Source organism: Helianthus annuus, chromosome 4 (assembly GCF_002127325.2).
Source record: "Helianthus annuus cultivar XRQ/B chromosome 4, HanXRQr2.0-SUNRISE, whole genome shotgun sequence".
NCBI lineage: Eukaryota > Viridiplantae > Streptophyta > Magnoliopsida > Asterales > Asteraceae > Helianthus > Helianthus annuus.
The window spans coordinates 1,736,136-1,758,405 of NC_035436.2; the positions used below are offsets into that span (position 1 = coordinate 1,736,136).

Sequence of the window (22,270 nt, forward strand, 5' to 3'; positions counted from 1 at the left end):
GGTACGTTTTTAGTTAATGATGTCTTTGCTAAAGTATTATTTGACTCTGGGCGAACCAAAGTTTTATTAATACTTCGTTTTGCAAACTTCTAAATCAATCATTAACTAAACTCCCACAAGAATGTGTAGTAGAGACAGCAAATGGGGAAACCGTTAGGATATCTGAAATTTTGCAGGGAGCAAAAATAGAATTTTTAAATCAAAAGTTTATTGCAAACCTTTACCCAATGAATCTGGCAGGATTTGATGTTGTATTAGGAATGGATTGGTTAATAGCCAATAAAGCCCGTATTTTATGTGATCAAAAGTCAATTCAAGTAAATTCACCAAGGGGTGAAAAGATCACAATTAAAGGAGATAAGCTATCTAGATCCACGAAATTCATCTCTGTGATGAAAACAACAAGTTATATAAGAAAAGGATCTTTACTGTATCTGATTTCCATAATCACTAACACTAAAGGAAAAGAACTAAAGGATATTCCAGTAGTATCCCAGTTTCCAGATGTGTTTCCAGAAGAATTGCCAAGACTACTGCGAGAAGTTGAATTCAGAATCCATCTGCTACCAGGAACAGCACCAATTGCCAAAGCACCTTACCGTTTGGCACCTGCAGAAATGCAAGAACTGAAGAAACAATTAGACGAATTGTTGGAATACAGCCAAGCTCATCGCCATGGGGAGCACTGATTTTATTCGTTAAAAAGAAAGTCGGATCGATGCGTATGTGCATTGATTACCGTGAATTGAACAAAGTCACGATTAAGAATCGGTATCCATTACCAAGAATCGATGATTTATTCGACCAGTTGCAAGGAGCTCGATTTTTCTCGAAAATCAATTTAAGATCAGGATGTCATCAATTAAAGGTACAGGAAGAGGACATTCCTAAGACCGCATTTAGAACAAGGTACAACCATTATGAATTTGCTGTCATGCCATTTGGTTTAACCAATGCCCCAGCTGCATTTATGGACATGATGAACCGAATATGTAAGCCATATTTGGACAAATTCATAATCGTCTTCATAGATGATATTCTCATTTACTCTAAGAGTAAGGAGGAACATGCAGAGCATTTGCACGCACTTCAAATTTTACTAAGAAAGGAAAAGCTTTATGCTAAGTTTTTGAAGTGCGAATTCTGGTTAGAACAGGTACAGTTTCTTGGACATCTAGTCAATCGTGAAGAAATTTATGTGGATCCTACCAAGATCGAGGCAATTACCAAATGGAAAACCCCTGAATCACCAACCGAGGTTAGAAGTTTCTTAGGATTGGCCGGTTACTATATAAGATTTATTCAAGATTTTTCTAGAATAGTCATTCCCTTAACTAAGTTAACCTGTAAATCCATTAAGGGTGAATGGGGACCAAAACAGGAAGAAGCTTTTAAAATTCTTAAGCAAAGACTAACCCATGCACCCATATTAGCATTACCAGAAGGAACTGAAGACTTTGTAGTTTATTGTGACGCTTCTAAGTTAGGTTATGGATGTGTATTGATGCAACGCCAAAAGGTTATAGCTTACGCATCTAGACAACTTAAGAATCATGAAGAGAATTATTCAACCCATGATCTGGAATTAGGAGCTATAATTTTTGCCCTTAAGATTTGGAGACATTACCTTTACGGTAGTAAGTTTACCATTTTCACCGATCATAAGAGTTTAAGGTATGTTTTTGGGCAAAAGGAGCTGAATATGAGGCAAAGACGCTGGATGGAAATACTTAGTGATTATGATTGTAATATACAGTATCATGCAGGAAAAGCAAATGTAGTGGCCGATGCTTTAAGTCGAAAGTATCATGAAAAGCCAAAAAGGGTACGTTCTCTTAAATTAAATCTACAAGTAGATTTAAATGAGCAAATTAGAAAAGAACAAGAATCGGTAATCAAGGATGATACTGAAAAATTAAAAGGAATGATTAAGGAATTAGAACAAGGAACCGATGGAATTTGGAGATTCCATAAGAAAAGAATGTGGATACCTAAATTAGGAAACATGCGCCACCGTATATTAGAAGAAGCCCATAAGTCTAAGTATACGATGCATCCAGGAAGTGATAAAATGTATCAGGATTTAAGAAAGAATTTATGGTGGATAGGAATGAAGAAAGATATAGCAGCTTATGTTTCTAAGTGTTTAACTTGTTCACAATTCAAAGCTAAGCACCAGTAACCCTCAGGTTTGTTACAGCAGTTAGAAATGCCAGTTTGGAAATGTAAATTAATAACAATGGATTTTGTTACTAAAGTACTCATAACAAGGAAAGGTAATGATACAATCTGAGTGATTGTAGACAGTGTAACTAAGTCAGCTCATTTCCTACCAATGAAGGAAACTTTCAGTATGGAACAGTTAGCTAAGCTATATGTAAATGAAATAGTTTCATTACATGGAATTCCTTTATCAATTGTTTCTGATAGGGATAGCCGTTTTACCTCTCATTTTTGGGCAAGCTTCCAAAAAGCAATGGGAACCAAGTTGAATCTAAGCACAACTTATCATCCTCAAACGGACGGACAAAGCGAAAGGACAATTCAGACAATGGAAGATATGCTTAGAGCTTGTGTAGTTGATTTCGGACGTAATTGGGATGAACACTTACCTTTAATAGAAGTTTCTTATAATAACAGTTATCACACAAGTATCAATGTTGCACCATTCGAAGCACTTTATGGACGAAAGTGCCGAACCCCAGTCTTTTGGGCAGAAGTTGGGGAAAAGCAATTATCTGGACCTGAAATAGTACAAGAAACAACCGACAAGATCATTCAAGTCTAGGAACGACTGAAAGCAGCACGCGATCGACAAAAGAGCTACGCTGATAACAGACGCAAGCCGTTAGAATTTCAGGTAGGTTACAAGGTATTATTGAAAGTCTTTCCTTGGAAAGGAGTAGTCAGATTCATCAAGAGAGGAAAACTAAGCCCCAGGTATGTTGGACCTTTTGAGATTATCAGAAGGATAGGAACAACAGCCTATCAGCTACAACTGCCAGAGAAAATGGCAGGAATACATGATGTCTTTCATGTATGTAATCTCAAAAGGGGCTTAGCTGATGAATCACTGGTAGTACCTCTTAAGGATATAGAGGTAAATGAAAAGCTTAAGTTTGTAGAAAAGCCTCTACAGATTGAAGACAGGAAAGTCAAGAATCTCAAACACAAGAGATTAGTTTTGGTCAAAGTAAAATGGGATTCCAAGAGAGGACCAGAATACACTTGGGAGCTTGAATCAGAGATGCAAAGGAAATATCCACACCTATTCCAGTAAACCTCGAGGACGAGTTCTAAAACAAGGTGGAGAGGATATAACAACCCTCCAAAATTATTTTCGACACCCCTAATATAATTAGAATGCCCCTATATGTCTTAAAACATACCCCGTATGTGAAAACCGAGCCCAAAATAACATATGTACTAAAAAATAAAATAAAAACAAATTATTTGAGTCTGTCGCGGTCCGCGACAGACTATGTCTGATCGTTCGCGGGGCGCGAGCGCCTAGCCACGAGGCCGCTCCCCCTGCCGCCACATGTCTGAAGCGTGTCGAACCTACGTGCATGACCGGGCAAGGCTATGCCCTAGACTCCCTACGTCGCGGCCCGCGAAGGATCTGCCTTCCTTCGTCGCGGGGCGCGACGGACCTGTCGACCAGCCCTACAAATTGCCTTGATCGGCCTTCAATCCAACTCGTTCAATCTTTCAACTTTCTCTCTCTATTTCTATAGTGTAGGCACTATACCCGGGTATTATACCCCCTAAATAACGAAGTTCTGCTCCGTTGTAAGTTTCATAACCCCTGGATACGTATTAGATACGCTGCCCGATTGATTTAGGGTTCCGTAACGGCTGTCGTGGTTCTGCCCGACGTAGTCGTTGGAATGTCGTCTTGGGGAGGGTATTACTAATGTTAAAATGGGTTATTATACTAATGCGTGTGCATTTGTGTAATTTATAGATAATCACCAGGACACCCTTACAGAAAACCTAAGACAACAATGTGAGTAATCTCCTTTTTGTAAACTGTTTTTACAAAACCTCACATGATTAATTATATATTAAACAGTTATTGAGTATTTGTAAGGATACAATTATCGTCGGTATATTTGGGGTTTTGTATACAAAATTTGTTACTACCTTGCAAGGAGTAACATGACTATAAGTCGAGATGACAGTACCATGGGTGGTAATTGGTATGACTTGTAAACAAATGTAATTACGCGACTGCCCTCAATACTGCACAATGGTTTTTACTTAAACTTGATTAAACTGGGATTCACTCACCAGTATTTCCCACTGACAAAATATTTTTAAAACGCGTTTCAGGTAAAACAAAATGTGAAAGCCAAATAGAAGCCAGCTGGACAGCACTGAAGGCTTGAAAAAGTGGCAATAAAGTTACCTAAAATAAATAGATGTTTTTATTAAATAAAATAGGGTTTATCCCTATGAAAATGTGTGTACTTGAAACTTGGGATTTTTTCCATGTATTTAATATATTAAAGGTGTGGTATTTACTCTGATAAAACATTTCCTAACTACGGTCCTGGTGAAATTTCCGCTGCCATAATGGATAAAACACCGATACCACCCAAACTGGCTGCGGCCGCCCGTTCCCGGGTTTTGTTAGGGGACGAGGGTTGCGACATTATCTCAATTCCTAGAAAGTATGTTAGTGCACTATGTCTATTGACTTCGTCTTGTATCATGTAATAGGATTAAATAGGATAATCAGTGTCCGAGGTGCAAGAATCAGAATTTCATGTAATAGGAGGTGATTCCGCTTGAAACTGCACAATGCACATTTCAAGCGAATCAGAAACAACTGATTCCGCTTGAAAGTGCATCATGCATGTTCAAGCGAAATCACTAGTAGTATATATAGGGCACTTGGTTATTTCATTTGTAAGGTTCGGATCTGAGTAGCGAAGCTCTGCCGGATTGTCTCCAGGTTGTAAAACAGTTTCATATCAATAATAGAGACATTTAAATTGAATTGAGCGTCCGTTTCATTGATTCCGCCTTTGACACGGATAAACAACTCTTCTGAATGACTCGTTTGGGTCAAACAGCGATCCTACAATTAGTTTACCCAATTATACAAGTCTTAGTATTTGTTGGGTTTAAACTGCATTCTATTCCAGTCAACGCTTAATCGAGCGTATCGTACCGTTTTAATACCTTAAGCTAGCCGATCTAAGTCTACGACTTAAGTATGACCCGTTAGCATTCTAATTGGTTTTATGCCATCATTCCATACTAGAGCCTTTCAGTAGATTGTTACCTACGCTTTTTTAATTGAATACTGTGACAACCCTCACAATTACAGGTATCCGTACAATTAATTAATTTTAATTATGTGCTTAATGACTGTGCTTGATAACAATTGACACTTTAAACTGCTTACTGATTACTTTGATAAAATAGTCCCAGTAAGAGAAGATATTATTTCGCTACTTGAACAAGAGAAAACATCGAAAAGTTTGTGGGAAGCTTTAGAGAGAAAATGTGTAGGTACTTCTGAAATTGTGAAAAACAAAAAGAAACTGTTATGTAAAGAATTTGATTTATTTGGTTGTATGAAAAATGAATCTATTTGTAAAATGATCGAGAGATTTGGGCATTTGAAGATGGAACTGGCAAGACACAAAATCACATACACTCAAGAGGAGTTGGTCGACAAATTGTTCGATTCATTGCCGAATGAGCAAGATTGGCAATACTTTGCCTTGATGTTGAAGAATACAATCAAGCCTGAAGAGTTTACAGTGGATTTGCTAATTGAAAGACTAGAAAGCCACGAGTTGGAGATCAAGAAATCAAAAATCAACAATTCAGCCTATCAGCAGAATGTGGAGCTGTATTTCAGAGGAGAACTCCAAAGGCTGGATCACCAAGAACAGCATTTTCTACAGAAAGTTCAAATACTGTGAATCATGAAACTCCTCACAGTTGTTTTCACAGTGGGTCTTCTTGTAACACCCCAAAAACGTTAACTAGGCATAAGTTGTAACACCCCAAAAATGTTTAGTATTATGATAAGTGCAAATAAATAAAGAATTTAACTTAGTTAATGAAATATGGCAACATGGTAGTTAGTTTATGGGGGGGAAACCTAATTTAAACACTCTTTCAAAATGGAAGGGTTCAATGTGTAATTAGTAAACTAGAAGGGTTTTACTAATAAACAAAAAAAATGAAAACACCCACAATTGGGGTTGTGGTCGATCGAACAGGAAGCAGGACAAGAGGGGAAACCCTAGTATCAAGAAAATTAAGCAATTGAACTTGAATCAATGGAGAAATCTAATGCATGAACCCTTAAATGCGAGTAGCTAACCTCAAATTCTAAAGTGGTAAGTTTAATTTTCTGAAATCATGATTTGTTGAATGATGGGTTCAACCCAATCTTGAATTATTGTGTTTGAATGTGAGAAATCTGAGTTAGGAAATCCTTCTAGAACAAGAATCATGTGTGATACTAGGTTATTTGAAAGATTTTAGTAAAAACCCACTTATGAAGTTGTGGTATGAATTAGGATGATCATGTAGTGTCATGCATGTGAATCATTGATGTATAATTCTGTGGATGATGTATAAACACGAGATAAATTGATATAGAATAAGGTTTACTTGATTATTGTTGAATGATTAAAAGAACTAGCCTAAAAACACGTTTTAGTTAGATGAGTAAATGTCCCGAAAATGCGAAACCCGCCAAGTGTTTGATGAAATGCTTGAAAGAACAATTATGTGTAATTTGGAAAATAATGGAATGAAATTTGGGGTACTAAACGAATGAATGGATGTGTTGATATAGGCGTGAAGGAAGAAGGTTCAAGTACTAAGAAATCGGAAGGATCACAAGATCGAGGTATGTTCCGTTGCATACAAAACCTTACTTAAATTTTGTTAATAATTATGAAGAACAACCCTTGTTATAATGAACATGGTGATTAGTAAGTGGATAGCAAATCCCTTGCGGATTTGGTTATGCTAACGAAGGTTATGATAAGCTATGCAAGTCGACCGGTTCAAGTTGAACAAGTCGAGTAAGGATAAGGTATCATCCGTTTAGAACTGGTGGTCGTGAATGCAATAACGAATGTATGAAGATTCAATCCGTTATACGGATAGAACAAAAGATTTATGTTGAAAGCAATTAACCCGATGTTACCGGGTCGTAAGTGGTATGCTTGAATCTCATTATGAGAGTATATGCCATTACCCATTTAATTGGGTAATCGAATGCGTAAAAGAAATGAAAGTATGTAAGCGAATGGAACTAAAATGTTAGTATTGTAAACGAAATAGATATTATGGCTAACTTTTAAAAGCTCTGTTGTCGAATGTAGGTAAATCCTCAATTTAGTCGACTTGGAGAATCGAAGCGAGCACGTGTTCATGTTATGTCATACCAAGCGCTTCCGCTAGCTTGTTCTAATGTTTTTGGTCCAATACTTGTTTATTTTGCATAACCTTGTTAGTAGTCATACTTTTTCTAAAACATGTTGTCTTGGTTTTTTTTGGTAGTATTTTGTCGAACGAATCGTAGAATTGTATTTAGATTGTTTATGGTAAAAATAGGGGTATATCCGTTTTACGGACGGGTCATGCCCAAATTTTGTAAAATTATGAAATAATGATATTAGTACATTTAAAGGTTATGTTTCTAGCAGAATTTTGGTCATTATTTCATAAACAAAAAGTGGGGTTATTACAAGTTGGTATCAGAGCCTAGCTTTGAGGGATTCGAGCAAGAGTAATAGTGCTTGAACTCAAACCGACGGCTCGTGCAAAAGTATGCTCGCTCCGAGATCGCCAATGAGGTAAAACTTTAAGTTTTTTGTTTAATACAAGTATGTATAGTGTGTTTATGATAAATATTTAAGTTAAGTATGTGAAATAGTAATAATGGGAGTTAAACATTGGGTTATATCAGATCTGGCGTCGCACACAGTTGTGTCGTTAAGTGACACAGCTGTGTGGACCATTGATGCTTGTTGCTGAGATTAGGGTGTGTAGCAAGGCTGACACAGCTGTGTGACATTGTACTCAGATAATCAACACAGATGTGTCTGGACAAAACTTTTCAGCGGTTCAGCAAAGGAAGGGTCGTCGCCGATGGGCTATGATGCCGTCGCCGACGCCCTCATGTTTGCTGACGCCTTAGCTAGTTGTCTACGGACGTTTACGGGCGACGCACGTTTACAGAGCCCGTCGCCGATGGGGTGTGAAGTCGTCGCCGACAGCTAGCGGAATTCAAATCCGCTGAAAAGTTTTGTTTCGTCTTGTTTTCGTATTATGAGTTTCTAAGTCGTTCAAAAGCCTAATGAATGTTCGTGTGGGGTCTATATAAGGCCTAGTAAGATATATGCAACCACGATTAGTGGTTACGTTAGAAAGAAATTTATAAAACTCGAAGGTAATGTGTCGAATGACACGAAAGAATGATGAAAGCTGAAAAAGCGGGTAAAGTTTAAAATATAAGAATACGAACGAAGTAATTATGCACTAATGAACTATGATGTATTGAAGCTTGTGTATTATGATTTAAGTTACCATACTTCTCAGAAATGCCCGTTTTATGTTCCTGTCAAGTTATAAGAAGATATAATAAGTTATGTAGATCGTCGGCGATAAAGTAAAATTTATAAAAGTCGAATGTAACATATGGAATGGCATGAAATGAATGACGAATGTATAAAGTGGAGTTGGAATTCGAATGAAAATTCGGATGAATGTATGCTTTGATAGAATTATGCATTAGAGGCTTGTACCTTGTACATGAATGGTGTGATGCTTATGTGTATTTAATGATTTGCTTTAGTATGATTAAGAGGCGAATATGTGCTAAATGTAAATCATACGAGCTAATTAGTAAAGGATATGTTGAAATTATGTTATATAGTTGTTTCGAATGAAATTTGCTAATTGTAGAATCATGGAGCATTAGCATGTGAAAATACGTGTATGTGAATGTATATGTGTTTTGTTTAGAGGATCACGTAAATTGTACATGTCGTACAATACGAGTATGAGATACGCATGATATTATTATTATGACCTACCATATTTAGATAAAAACATGTTCAAAGGTTTGAAGTGTGTAAACGAGACAGTTGACTTTCTGAAGGTCAACAGTATAGGGATATCATGAGATGGCCATTAGACACAATTGTTTAAGTAAAGAGTTAATGTGTTGCGTACTAGATGAATTACGTGTTATGATGGATGATAGTTTAGTTGTATGGATTTGAAATGAGATAACTATTAATGAACGTCTCACTTATACGAAATTCTACTAACGAAAGTCGATTAACGTATGAATAGAAAGAAAGTGAACAGTCGTATATATGCTCACATAAACTAATGATATTACGAAAGTACTGATATGTAAGGATGGGAATCCTGTCAATTTACTTGAGCATGGATGGCAAAAAGGGTTAAGAGGAAGTAATAAAGTAAGCATGAACATGGACGCTAAAGGAAGGTGAATTTGCAATCACTTCGAATGTATTTACATAAAGATGTATGCGTGTTAGAATAATTGAAATTAAGTGGAACGTATAAATAAATGAGGACTTGGTAATGTTAATGAAAAGTATGGAAAGGATAATAGTTCAGATGTTAGCTAAAGGCGTTTTGTAAGTGTGTTCGAATTGAAAGTAAGAACAACCCGTACTATAATACTTATATACAAAAGTACTGGGTGGTGGTTGACCTTAAAAGGTTATATTGTAGAAGTCAGTGAATAATAGTTACTTACAAATGCTGGAAGTATTACGTAAGAAATACAACGTGTAAAGTAGAATACTCATTAGTAAAAGACATGTTAGAGAACGTAGGTGAATTAACACCTAATACGGTGAACAAACAAATGGAAATGGTATATTAAGGGATGGTCATGTATTGACCGAAGCTCGAGAAAAAAAACATGAGAATCACCTCACTTATGTCCGGTCAAGCTAGCAAAAAGGGGTCTAACGATTCTTAAAGGAACGGATCAATATAAGAAAGAAAGAAGGATAAGAATGAAAAGTATAAGCCTACGATTGAATGTAAGACAAACTTAAGAAAGAAGGGTGGGAACACCACTAGAAATAGGATGTAAAGTGTCGCGTCGAGACGCGCTACATGAAATAGGACATGGAATTAAGTGTTAGGACCCAACACTCGAAGTTGAATGTAGAAGAATAATATGAAAACGTTTCGTAAGTAAGAAATGACATGGTAAATGATACGGCAGAAGAAAGGAAGGTACGGAGGAAAATGTTTGAATCTGAGAAATGGATTCGACCATGTAAGGAATGAAAGGTTGAATCCGTAAGCAAGCACGGATCAAACCAGTAAGAATGAAAGGTAATGAATTAAAAGTTCGAATCCGTAAATGAAGACGGATTAAACGAATAAGAATAGAAACTAAAAACGAGACTCAAATGAGTCATACGGGTCAAATGGCGATCGCCATTTGAACCCGGTATTTAATGTTCGATTTGTCAAGTTTATTACTTATAGGCGAGCATAATGTATGGGCATGCATTGTCACAGTTTGGAAAGTATTAACCGTCGCAAAGTATGAATGACGAGTCAAGGGTTCTGACCCGCCCGGTAGGAGTAAAAAGATTATATTTTTAATAGGAGCATAGGGCTCGACTAAAGAATGGTGTGTCATAATAGGATAACTGTTACCCATATGTGAGAATGTATTTACAATTAGACTTCCAAAAGGTCAAACGAAATAAATGAAGTCCTTGCAATTATTCAAGTATAAGGTACGAACGTGTACCTCGATGCGACCACAATAGGTAAGGGGGTGTTAATCTGACACTGAAAGGTCAAACTGCGAAAGTTGGCGAGATAATCAATAAAAAGAAATGGAATGTATGATATGTTTAGCATGTACGTAAGAAAATTTTGAAAGAGACAATAGGCGAACAAACACCCTGTAGGACACAATTATGAAAGGTTATGTGCTAACTATTTATTTATAGATAAATATGATAGAATTCTTAGTGAAATGATAGTATTGAAGCTAGTGGAAGGATGCCCACGAGTGGGAGCATATTTCATGAATGAATGAGACCAATTTTGGTACGGAAGGTACATATAAAGAAGCGGATCGATCCGGCATACGGATAACCGACTTATACATTGAAAGCGAGGTTAGTAAAATGTTTAATTCTTAGTTAATGATTAAGAATCCGTAGATTTATTTGTAAGTGTGAACAAATGAATGGTAGAATAATTATGGTATGCTATACAGGGATCGATCTGTAATGGTCAGCGTGAGAAGGTATGAATGTCATTAAAAGGGAGAATTAAAGGCCTTAAATGAAAGTTTGAGCTGAATTGGTTAAACGCTAGTATGGTGCTCGTACACAACATACCTAGTTGTTATCATAAGTAGTTCATGTAAGGAGCTAATAATAAAGTGTGCGAAGGATTAAATTCAAGGCAAAACTCAAACTTGTAATTAGTTCAAACGACGGTGGTAACCGTAGAATGATGCCTTATACTCGTATTAAGTATGAAAAAGTAATTAGGAAGTGGGAAGCTTTGTATTAGTACCACTAAGTCATTAAATGTCTATAGTATACGTATAATGTTGTGCTAAGCCCTCATATGAGCAAGAAAGTAATTGGAAGAACGTTAGTAATGGGATGATGGGGTTGCTTATAATTACAATAATGAATTATGTCGTGCATGATTCGTGTGCGGAATAAAATAAATCGATTTATTTATATTAGTAAATGTATGAATATGTTACGCTTATTTAGAAAGATAGAAACAAGCCGTAAGCATAAGCTTGTACGACCAATAGTATACATTGGAATAAATTCCAATGAACGAATCGCTAGTGATGATGTATGCTAGGAACTGGCATTATAAAGTGAAAACGACACTAATAAGAGCCCTGGATCAGATTCTGACTTATAGGTGATTATGAAAGTAATTTACTTGATTTAAGAACGGAGGGACAATGCGTACAAAGACGTTTATGCATGAAAGAAACTCTTGCCAAGATCTCGAATGCATCTATGTTGTAGTAAGCATCGTGAATGAAAAGACGAAAAAGTAGGAGTAGAATTGGTCTAGTTGGAATGAGGAAGGTTTCGGGGACGAAACCTCTTTTAAGGGGGGTAGACTTGTAACACCCCAAAAACGTTAACTAGGCATAAGTTGTAACACCCAAAAAATGTTTAGTATTATGATAAGTGCAAATAAATAAAGAATTTAACTTAGTTAATGGAATATGGCAACATGGTAGTTAGTTTATGGGGGAAAACCTAATTTAAACACTCTTTCAAAATGGAAGGGTTCAATGTGTAATTAGTAAACTAGAAGGGTTTTACTAATAAACAAAAAAAATGAAAAACACCCACAATTGGGGTTCTGGTCGATCGAACAGGAAGCAGGACAAGAGGGGAAACCATAGTATCAAGAAAATTAAGCAATTGAACTTGAATCAATGGAGAAATCTAATGCATGAACCCTTAAATGCGAGTAGCTAACCTCAATTTCTAAAGTGGTAAGTTTAATTTTCTGAAATCATGATTTGTTGAATGATGGGTTCAACCCAATCTTGAATTATTGTGTTTGAATGTGAGAAATCTGAGTTAGGAAATCCTTCTAGAACAAGAATCATGTATGATACTAGGTTATTTGAAAGATTTTAGTAAAAACCCACTTATGAAGTTGTGGTATGAATTAGGATGATCATGTAGTGTCATGCATGTGAATCATTGATGTATAATTTTGTGGATGATGTATAAACACGAGATAAATTGATATAGAATAAGGTTTGCTTGATTATTGTTGAATGATTAAAAGAACTAGCCTAAAAACACGTTTTAGTTAGATGAGTAAATGTCCCGAAAATGCGAAACCCGCCAAGTGTTTGATGAAATGCTTGAAAGAACAATTATGTGTAATTTGGAAAATAATGGAATGAAATTTGGGGTACTAAATGAATGAATGGATGTGTTGATATAGGCGTGAAGGAAGAAGGTTCAAGTACTAAGAAATCGGAAGGCTCACAAGATCGAGGTATGTTCCGTTGCATACAAAACCTTACTTAAATTTTGTTAATAATTATGAAGAACAACCCTTGTTATAATGAACATGGTGATTAGTAAGTGGATAGCAAATCCCTTGCGGATTTGGTTATGCTAACGAAGGTTATGATAGGCTATGCAAGTCGACCGGTTCAAGTTGAACAAGTCGAGTAAGGATAAGGTACCATCCGTTTATAACGTGTGGTCGTGAATGCAATAACGAATGTATGAAGATTCAATCCGTTATACGGATAGAACGAAAGATTTATGTTGAAAGCAATTAACCCGATGTTATCGGGTCGTAAGTGGTATGCTTGAATCTCATTATGAGAGTATATGCCATTACCCATTTAATTGGGTAATCGAATGCGTAAAAGAAATGAAAGTATGTAAGCGAATGGAACTAAAATGTTAGTATTGTAAGCGAAATAGATATTATGGCTAACTTTTAAAAGCTCTGTTGTCGAATGTAGGTAAATCCTCAATTTAGGCGACTTGGAGAATCGAAGCGAGCACGTGTTCATGTTATGTCATACCAAGCGCTTCCTCTAGCTTGTTCTAATGTTTTTGGTCCAATACTTGTTTATTTTGCATAACCTTGTTAGTAGTCATACTTTTTCTAAAACATGTTGTCTTGGTTTTTTTTTTGGTAGTATTTTGTCGAACGAATCGTAGAATTGTATTTAGATTGTTTATGGTAAAAACAGGGGTATATCCATTTTACGGACGGGTCATGCCTAAATTTTGTAAAATTATGTACTAATGATATTAGTACATTTAAAGGTTATGTTTCTAGCAGAATTTTGGTCATTATTTCATAAACAAAAAGTGGGGTTATTACACTTCTTCAACAACTTCAGGCCAATCTGCATCGAAGAATTTATTTCAGTGTAATATCGCAGTGGATCTGAAGAATGGGCAGAATTTCAGTGAATAGTCAGCAAAACAACAAATGGTATTTTTAGCCTCTGTATTAGAGTCGTATGAGAATCTTGTGGCAGGCAAGATAGGCAACACCAACCTGACGAAGGAAGACTATGACCAGATCGATCCGGAAGAGATGGAATTGATTGACATAAGGTGGTGTATGGCCAGTGCAGTGAGAATGGCATAGAGTTTCATGGAGATAACGGGAAGAAAGTCTATTGGTGGACCATCTACCAAGTTGGGCTTTGACAAGTCAAAAGTGACCTGTTTCAAGTGTAAACAGAAAGGTCATTTTAAAAGAGAGTGCCGAAATGCTTATGCTGATGATTCTGAAAACCCGTTCAAAGAAGATTACTACAAGAAAGCGATTTATCATCAGAATAAATCAGAACCGCCAAGATTGAAACAGCCTGAAGAAAAATCAAGAGCTCTGGCAGTTATTCATGACGACGAAGGCTATGACTGGAGTCAAGTTCTTCCTGAAGAAGATGCTGTTGGATATGCATTTAGCTAATGTTGATCATGATCTATGGTGGAGAAGAGATTATGCGAGATGGGAAATTGAAAAATTCCGAGAACCATTCAAAGAAGCCTAGAGAGCCAAAAGATGGAATGAAGAATTAGAATGTTACATGGATCCACGGGGTAATCCAGTTGTTGACCCATCAAAGGTGGATTTTGAAGCTGTAACAAAATTGCTTCCAAGTCAGTCTACTTTCAACACAAGAAGGTTATCTGATAAAGAATATTTGCCGGATTTGGTGAACAAAATAAAAGAAGTTTGTGAAGCAAGTTTACCAAAGGTGGTAGAAATGAAGAAGAGAAAAGAAGAAGAGTTGAAAAAGATGGTTGAAGAAGTGAAGATTAATGCAAAGCTTGCTGCTGAAGAAGAGCAGAAGATTGAAGAAGAACATAAAGAAGAAGAAGAGAACAAAAAGAAAGGTGAGACAGAAGAACCGGTGCTGAAAGAGACTGAGGTAAAGATTGAGAATTTGAAGTCTGCTAGTGATGATGGTGCTGGTGATGAGAAGAAGGAAGAGCTGAAACAGACAGAGACAGCTGAAAACACCGATGTGCCAATCACTGAGGTAAATTCTGATTCTAAAATTTAAAACCGACTGAACAATGCAAGAAATGCATGGAAACATGCAGAGCCTGTATTGAAAAGGATGATATTATAAAAACAAAAGACATTGAAACAAACAAACTTGAAAATGTTTTCAAAATGAAATATAAAGAAATGATTGAAACAGAAGAAATTTTGAAACTAAAAGTTGAAAAACTGACACAGAAATGTCAAGGTCTTGAAAAGGACAATGATGTTTATAGACAACTGTGTACAGCAAAATGTGTTGGTTGGGTTGAAAAAGATAATAAGTTTCAAGATTTTCAAAAAGAGTATGATAATTTGAAGTGGTCGAGTCAGAGAGTACAAGAAGCTTATGATACTTTGAAGAGCCAAGTCAAATGTTTTGATCAAAGATTGTCTGAAACTTTAGTCACTAAAGAAATGTATGAGAGAAAGTTTAAAGAAAAGCAACTTGAATTAAACAAGTGTGTTGATAAAATTGCTAATCTTAAACAAGTTCTGGCTGAAAAGGAAAAGGTTGTTACCAAACTTCAAAGTTATCATAACTCTTCGTACATTCTCGAACGCATTTTCAACATCACACCAGATGACAAAGATACTGATAAGAATAAAAAAGGTATTGGTTCAGAATTTCATCAGGTACCACCACCATTGAGAAACAATTATACTTTTTATGATGAAGAAAAGGTGGCAAAAGGTCTGAACATAGTTGACCAATTATCTGAAAGTATCGATGTGACTTACACCAAATCTGATGAAGCTGATGATTCAGAGGTGGTTAGTAAGGTTGTTGATAGCATTTTGAAAGATGAGTCTACAAAAGGTAAGTCTGAATCACAGGATGAAGATGAAGGAAATCTTCATGATGGATATCTGAAAAACACAAAATCCGAGAAAAGTTTGAATGATGATTCAAAGGGATTGGTTTATACCATGATTGGATCGGACAAATTTTTCTTAGATGTTGTATTCCCGATTCAGAATGTGATTTCAGAAAAGGTTGATAAAGTTTTCAAAATGGTTGAAATTGACAAATCTGAGATTTCAAAGTTTGCTGGTAAAAGTCACAAAATGTCTTATAATAAACCTAGTTTCAAGAAGAAAAACATGAAGGCTGGGTTGGGTTATAAGAAGAAACAAAATTGGAAGCAAAATGAAAAATCAAATTTTCAACAAAAAATAAATTTTGTTCATGGGAAAAGTTTGAAAGAAGAGGAAAAACTCAAATTTGGATAACAGTCTAATGAAGAGTTTCATGCTAAGACAAAGAAACAACAACAGGCTAAGGATGTTTCAAAGAAAATGTGTTTTAAATGTGATCAAATTGGACATGTTGCACGAAAGTGTCCAAATCCAAAGCCTGTTGATGTTGAAAAACAGAAGTCTGAGAATGTGAACCAAAAGTCTACCAGATTTGATTCCAAACAAACTTGGAGGTACAACACAAACAAGTTTGTTTCAAATCAAACTTGGAAATCAAACCCGAACAGGTTTGAGTCAAGACAGACTTGGAATATTCACACACCCAGATTCAAAACAACACAAAGTTGGAAAACAACAGTTGATATGACAAAACCTCAACAGTTTTGGAAACCAAATGTTGTTAGAAAACAAAGTGTTCAAAAAGACTCACATTTTTACAAAAGAGGTACTCCAAAAGGACAGAAATGGACTGTTAAGAAACAGATGACTTTGGTAAAAGAAGAAAATGTTGAAGTAAAATTTGATAAAGTCATTGTGAATGATGACAAAGAGTTTCCATCATTGAATGAAAATTATTGTGTTGAATTGCCTAAGGTCCAACAGACCTGGGCTAAATTGTTCAAGTAATTGATGTAGTTTGAATGTGCAGGTGCTCAACAAAGCTGAAGATTGTGAGAATTGAAGTTAGAGCAGTCTGGCACAGTAAGAGGTTGCTGGTCCCTGGTTTGGTTGAACATGGAGTTTAACATTTAAAAAAAATGTGTGTGTGTTGATGGAATACGCCGAAACCCTCACGGCTGAACAAACATGATTACTTTCATAAGATTGAAAAACGGTTTTCAAACTGTAAAAGATTAATGGGTTGTAAATCATGGGGGTAATTAGTACTTTATATTAGATTTTTTTGCAAAACAGAGCGCATTAAGCAGAAAATGGATGGCGAGACAAAGCTATCAGTATCGTGTTGTCAAATTTTTAATGATTTTGCATTTTAGGGGGAGAAAAATTGTCAGAAAATCCAAAGACATTAGAAACTTTGAAAAAGCCAAAAACATGATAAAATTCAAAATTGAGTTTTTGCGAGAAAAGAGGAAATGATAGTACATCAGTAGACAGTTGCAGTATGATAAAGAAATGTAATGTTTAAATAGCGTTAAACAGTCTCACTGATGATATGCCGATAGGTTTTTATTCATTTAGTAAACTTTTTCGGGATATAAACTTAAATTCAAACTTGCTTATTTCGTGGGGAACACCACTTGGATATATAGGTAACCCCTGGAATCTTGTTTGAAAGGTCCCTCTTCCTGAAATATTAGGTCTTTATACTCAGTGATATCTAGGGTATTATTCCGGGACTTCTACTGAATGGAAATTCTGACCTAGTCCCCGCATAATACTTTCTGCTTGCTTGATACATAGCGTCGCCCTCAGCAAATTGATGAAACAATAAAATTGATAGTCATTGCTGTTGAAACAAAAGATCCTCTAAAGGGGACACACCTAAAGTCGAACCGACATCTCTCTGCTGAACGGAAGTTCTGACCTGAGCTCTCACGGTTTCGCATCTAACCCCTTACAGATATCATCTGTGGTATACTCACCTGTAAGACTGAATATTGGGATCTGGATACAGGAGTATATTCAAGAGGTGGGACACATGAATGAGTTTAAGTTTTTAAAACACCTAATTCGTATCCTGAATCAGTTGAAATATGTGTGAAAATTTAAGTGGATCAGTATATCGACAATCTAAGTGAATTGTTTAATTCTTAATGTGTAACGGTACTTGTGACTTGTCAAAAACTGATATGATCCTCTGACGCATACTCAAACAAAAATATTGTCTGTAAATATGTTTGTAAATATTTCTTTACTGCTTTATATTTTCAGAAAATACAAAAAGATTTTGATTTCTGCTTTATTTTCGACAACTGATGTCTGAGATGCTGAGTTTCAAAATCTAAGTAAGCTGATTGTGTTTCTGAAAATAAAACAAGTTCATTAATTTGAAACTTGAATTAAATTTCAAAAAAAATCAAAAACAGTCTGTGATATCTCCAAGGTCATTAATTTGGACTTGGATGATTAACTGTGGGGGATTTGGTTGCTTATATTGTTATTAGAGCTATTTTCCGATACAATTTGATGAAACTGCCAAATTCACGAGAAGTGATTCTGAGGAGATTGAATTGCCAGGATACGATTCCTGGAAATTTAAAATGATGTTACTTATCAAGTGTATGAGTGTTTGCAGATAAGGTACCAGACTACGATCCCGAGAGCAGAGTCTAAGGGGGAGTCTTAAGACAAGCTTGAGGTTAGGGGGAACTTGTAACTCGAAAGCTAGGTGTCGATCCCTAAAAGCACGGAAGCTTGACGAAAGGGGGAGCCTGATGAAGCTGTTGATGATAGAGCCAGTGATGAGATCCTGGTGTAATAGTCAAAGAGAGAAGTTGATCAAAGATAAAGATTGAAGGATGCTTATACTGTTACAATTTGGATGAGAAGGCAGAATGATCAAGACTGAAGAGGTGTCATGCTGAAGACTAGACACTGAAGACTTCGTCAATATCCAAGGGGGAGTCTGTTAGTGCACTATGTCTATTGACTTCGTCTTGTATCATGTAATAGGATTAAATAGGATAATCAGTGTCCGAGGTGCAAGAATCAGAATTTCATGTAATAGGAGGTGATTCCGCTTGAAACTGCACAATGCACATTTCAAGCGAAATCAGAAACAACTGATTCCGCTTGAAAGTGCATCATGCATGTTCAAGCGAAATCACTAGTAGTATATATAGGGCACTTGGTTATTTCATTTGTAAGGTTCGGATCTGAGTAGCGAAGCTCTGCCGGATTGTCTCCAGGTTGTAAAACAGTTTCATATCAATAATAGAGACATTTAAGTTGAATTGAGCGTCTGTTTCATTGATTCCGCCTTTGACACTGATAAACAACTCTTCTGAACGACTCGTTTGGGTCAAACAGCGATCCTATGATTAGTTTACCCAATTATACAAGTCTTAGTATTTGTTGGGTTTAAACTACATTCTATTCCGGTCAACGCTTAACCGAGCGTATCGTACTGTTTTAATACCTTAAGCTAGCCGATCTAAGTCTATGACTTAAGTAAGACCCGTTAGCATTCTAATTGGTTTTATGCCATCATTCCATACTAGAGCCTTTCAGTAGATTGTTACCTACGCTTTTTTAATTGAATATTGTGACAACCCTCACAATTACATGTATCCGTACAATTACTTAATTTTAATTATGTGCTTAATGACAACTGACACTTTAAACTACTTACTGATTTATGTTACATACATACATGTGCATCACTTTACATACAGTCACTCCATTTAATTCATACAGACTCCTAGTGACAAACCTGATGCACAAAGCACATTTAGCACAGTGAGCGGATAACTCAGACACATGCTGACAATGCCAGCACATAAATAGACACTATATTGAGGCCAGTATGAGCCAGAGACAGGATACTACACTAGTAGGGAGTGTAGGGAAGTGAGGACCATAAAACTGCGTCACTAGGTGATAATTATAGTACCGAGAAGTGCCTAAGACACACTATAAATGCAGAATTCTGCATTTATTATTAAAATTCAGCATTGTAAAATGCTAGTAGAGTGCAAAAATATGGAAGAATGGTCCTGTATACTTTCCTAAGTGCCGGGAATAATTTGTGTTACAAAAATGTATATAAAAGACATTATTCGGACTAATTAAGCACTTTAACACGACAGTACCTAACCGGATAAACGGACATTACCCGGGACACTAAATTTTTGTCATTTACATTGTTTTACTATATTTGGCTAGTCATGATTCCCGTTTGCCATAACACCCACTAAAAATCAACAAACCAATATACATGATCAAGTTATTTACATTCTAACTAACAATTACACTTTAGTTAGAAAAGTTACACCCAACCCCCTAGAACCGATTTCGGTCCCTCATGGACCCACACCATACTTCATGATCTCCTACAAGATTTAAATCTATTTGTTTAATGGATGATAGCTTGTGGTAGTAACCAAAATATATGAGCATGTGTATTTAAGCATGGCACCATAATCACTCACCTTACTTCTCAAGATCACACCCACACCTTCAATTCTCCTCTCTCTTTCTCGGCCACACTAAACCGCCACCATCACCACCATTTTCACACCACCATCTTCCATTTTCTAGTTTCTTTCAAGCTTAGATGTGAATCCAAGAAGGCTTGTTACTTGTGGAGCATCAAGGGAGCTTTGTTCTTGCTTGTTCCTCATCATTTCTTCATCATCTTCTTCACTAGTTTCTACCCTAGCCTTGTGCTAGTAGTAAGTTCCTTGTGCACCTTGTTTCATCTTGTTCTTAGTCAAAATATGTAGTATGATGATAATGTTAAATCACAAGAACAAGAACACTAAAAGTTGTTAAACAAGAATCATGAACATAAAAGTTTACTTGAAGTTGAAATCCTACTAGTAATATACTGTTATGAGTATGTTGTTATTTTTATGATGAATCTTGGATGTGTGATGTTAATCACCTTATGAATCTTGTTAAATAATATTTAGTAATATGATTTAACAAGATTAGAGAATGGTTATGTATTACAAAAATAACCACTTTCTATTAAGACATGAACTTGATGAAAATGATTTCTTTTCAATATAGATTAACTAGTAAGTTGATGAGCTTGTGAATCAAAGAATGACAAGAGACTTTTCTAAATAGACCAAGTAAAGGAATCGGTTTATGGAAAAATCATAACTTTACAAAAACTTACATTGTTTTTATAAATAAAATAAATGTAAAAACATTTATTTACAAGAAGAGTTCGAAAAGTTAATTTTTGTAACTATTATTTACAAGTTGTGAAAACGTAACTCGTTTCAGAAAGTGTTTTTTAACAAAATAAATACACTTTGGAAGGTAACTAAGCCTACTAAAAGCTTCACTAAGTTACTACGCATTTTCGGGGAATATCAAGTTCATGAATATTATGTAACAAGTATATTGTTGCTCTTGGTGATGTAAAGTTGTTTAAAGGATTGTTTGTTGATTGATTTTGAAAAGAAAATGATACGCTAGTAAGCGTGGACGCCTCCATTTACAAAGGAAACTCTGGCGAAATTTTTCTAGAATTTCAACACTTAGAAATATTTTTCTAACAAATATTTACAAATATATTTTTAACTTTATTTTCGAAATAAACTTCGCCATGATTTTTATTACAAAAATATTAAAGTGCCGGAGGATGATTTTCGTAAATAAAATTTGATAAATATATATTTAGAATATATATTTATTACTAAAACTCTTGTGTGCTTATTTGTATTTTTGGAAAAGTATATATTTTGGGACATATTATTTTTGATAGATAAAATATTATATTTTTTTTTCTAAAGTGGGACTTAAAAATATATAATGTCAATACTTTAAATCACAAAATACATGTATAAATACCTCCATCCTTGGGAAGGAAATACACATATAAATAATTAAGAAGTGTGGATACAAAATAGTTGCCTAACTATTTTCCTAAATGCAAAGGTTAAGTTAAAATAATTAATATTATTTTAACAAGTATAACACCAACGTAACGCAACTCAAAACACTAAACCCTAAGCCAAGGCACGGCCCATTCGTCTAATAGACGTTAGTACGTGTAGGTCGTCACGCAGCAGTTCGAGTTTGAGGTTGACGTTACAGGAGACGCACTTCAGTGAGTTCATGTCCCCCTTTTCTTTTTAACTGTTTTCAGTTTTATACTTCGGGGGTGAAATACATGTTACAAATAACAGACGCTTTTATAAATGGTATGGTTAGCTTAATGAGGGTTTAGACGCTTAGATCATGTGAAAGGTGGGTACAACACTTAAGGCCATTAATCCTCGTCGTAGGACCGAGGGACATGAGTGATACATCTATTTGGGTGTAGCGAGCCCACACCCATGAGGCC

General features: G+C 35.7%; 1 long non-coding RNA gene across 1 annotated transcript; it reads left to right on the forward strand.

Moving 5' to 3' along the window:
• Window positions 1-12,454: 12,454 nt before the first annotated feature.
• On the forward strand, window positions 12,455-13,614 carry LOC110934271. The gene is made up of 3 exons (XR_002588195.1): window positions 12,455-12,541; window positions 13,006-13,059; window positions 13,541-13,614. It is a non-coding gene; the product is annotated as an uncharacterized LOC110934271 (long non-coding RNA).
• The last annotated feature ends 8,656 nt before the right edge of the window (window positions 13,615-22,270 follow it).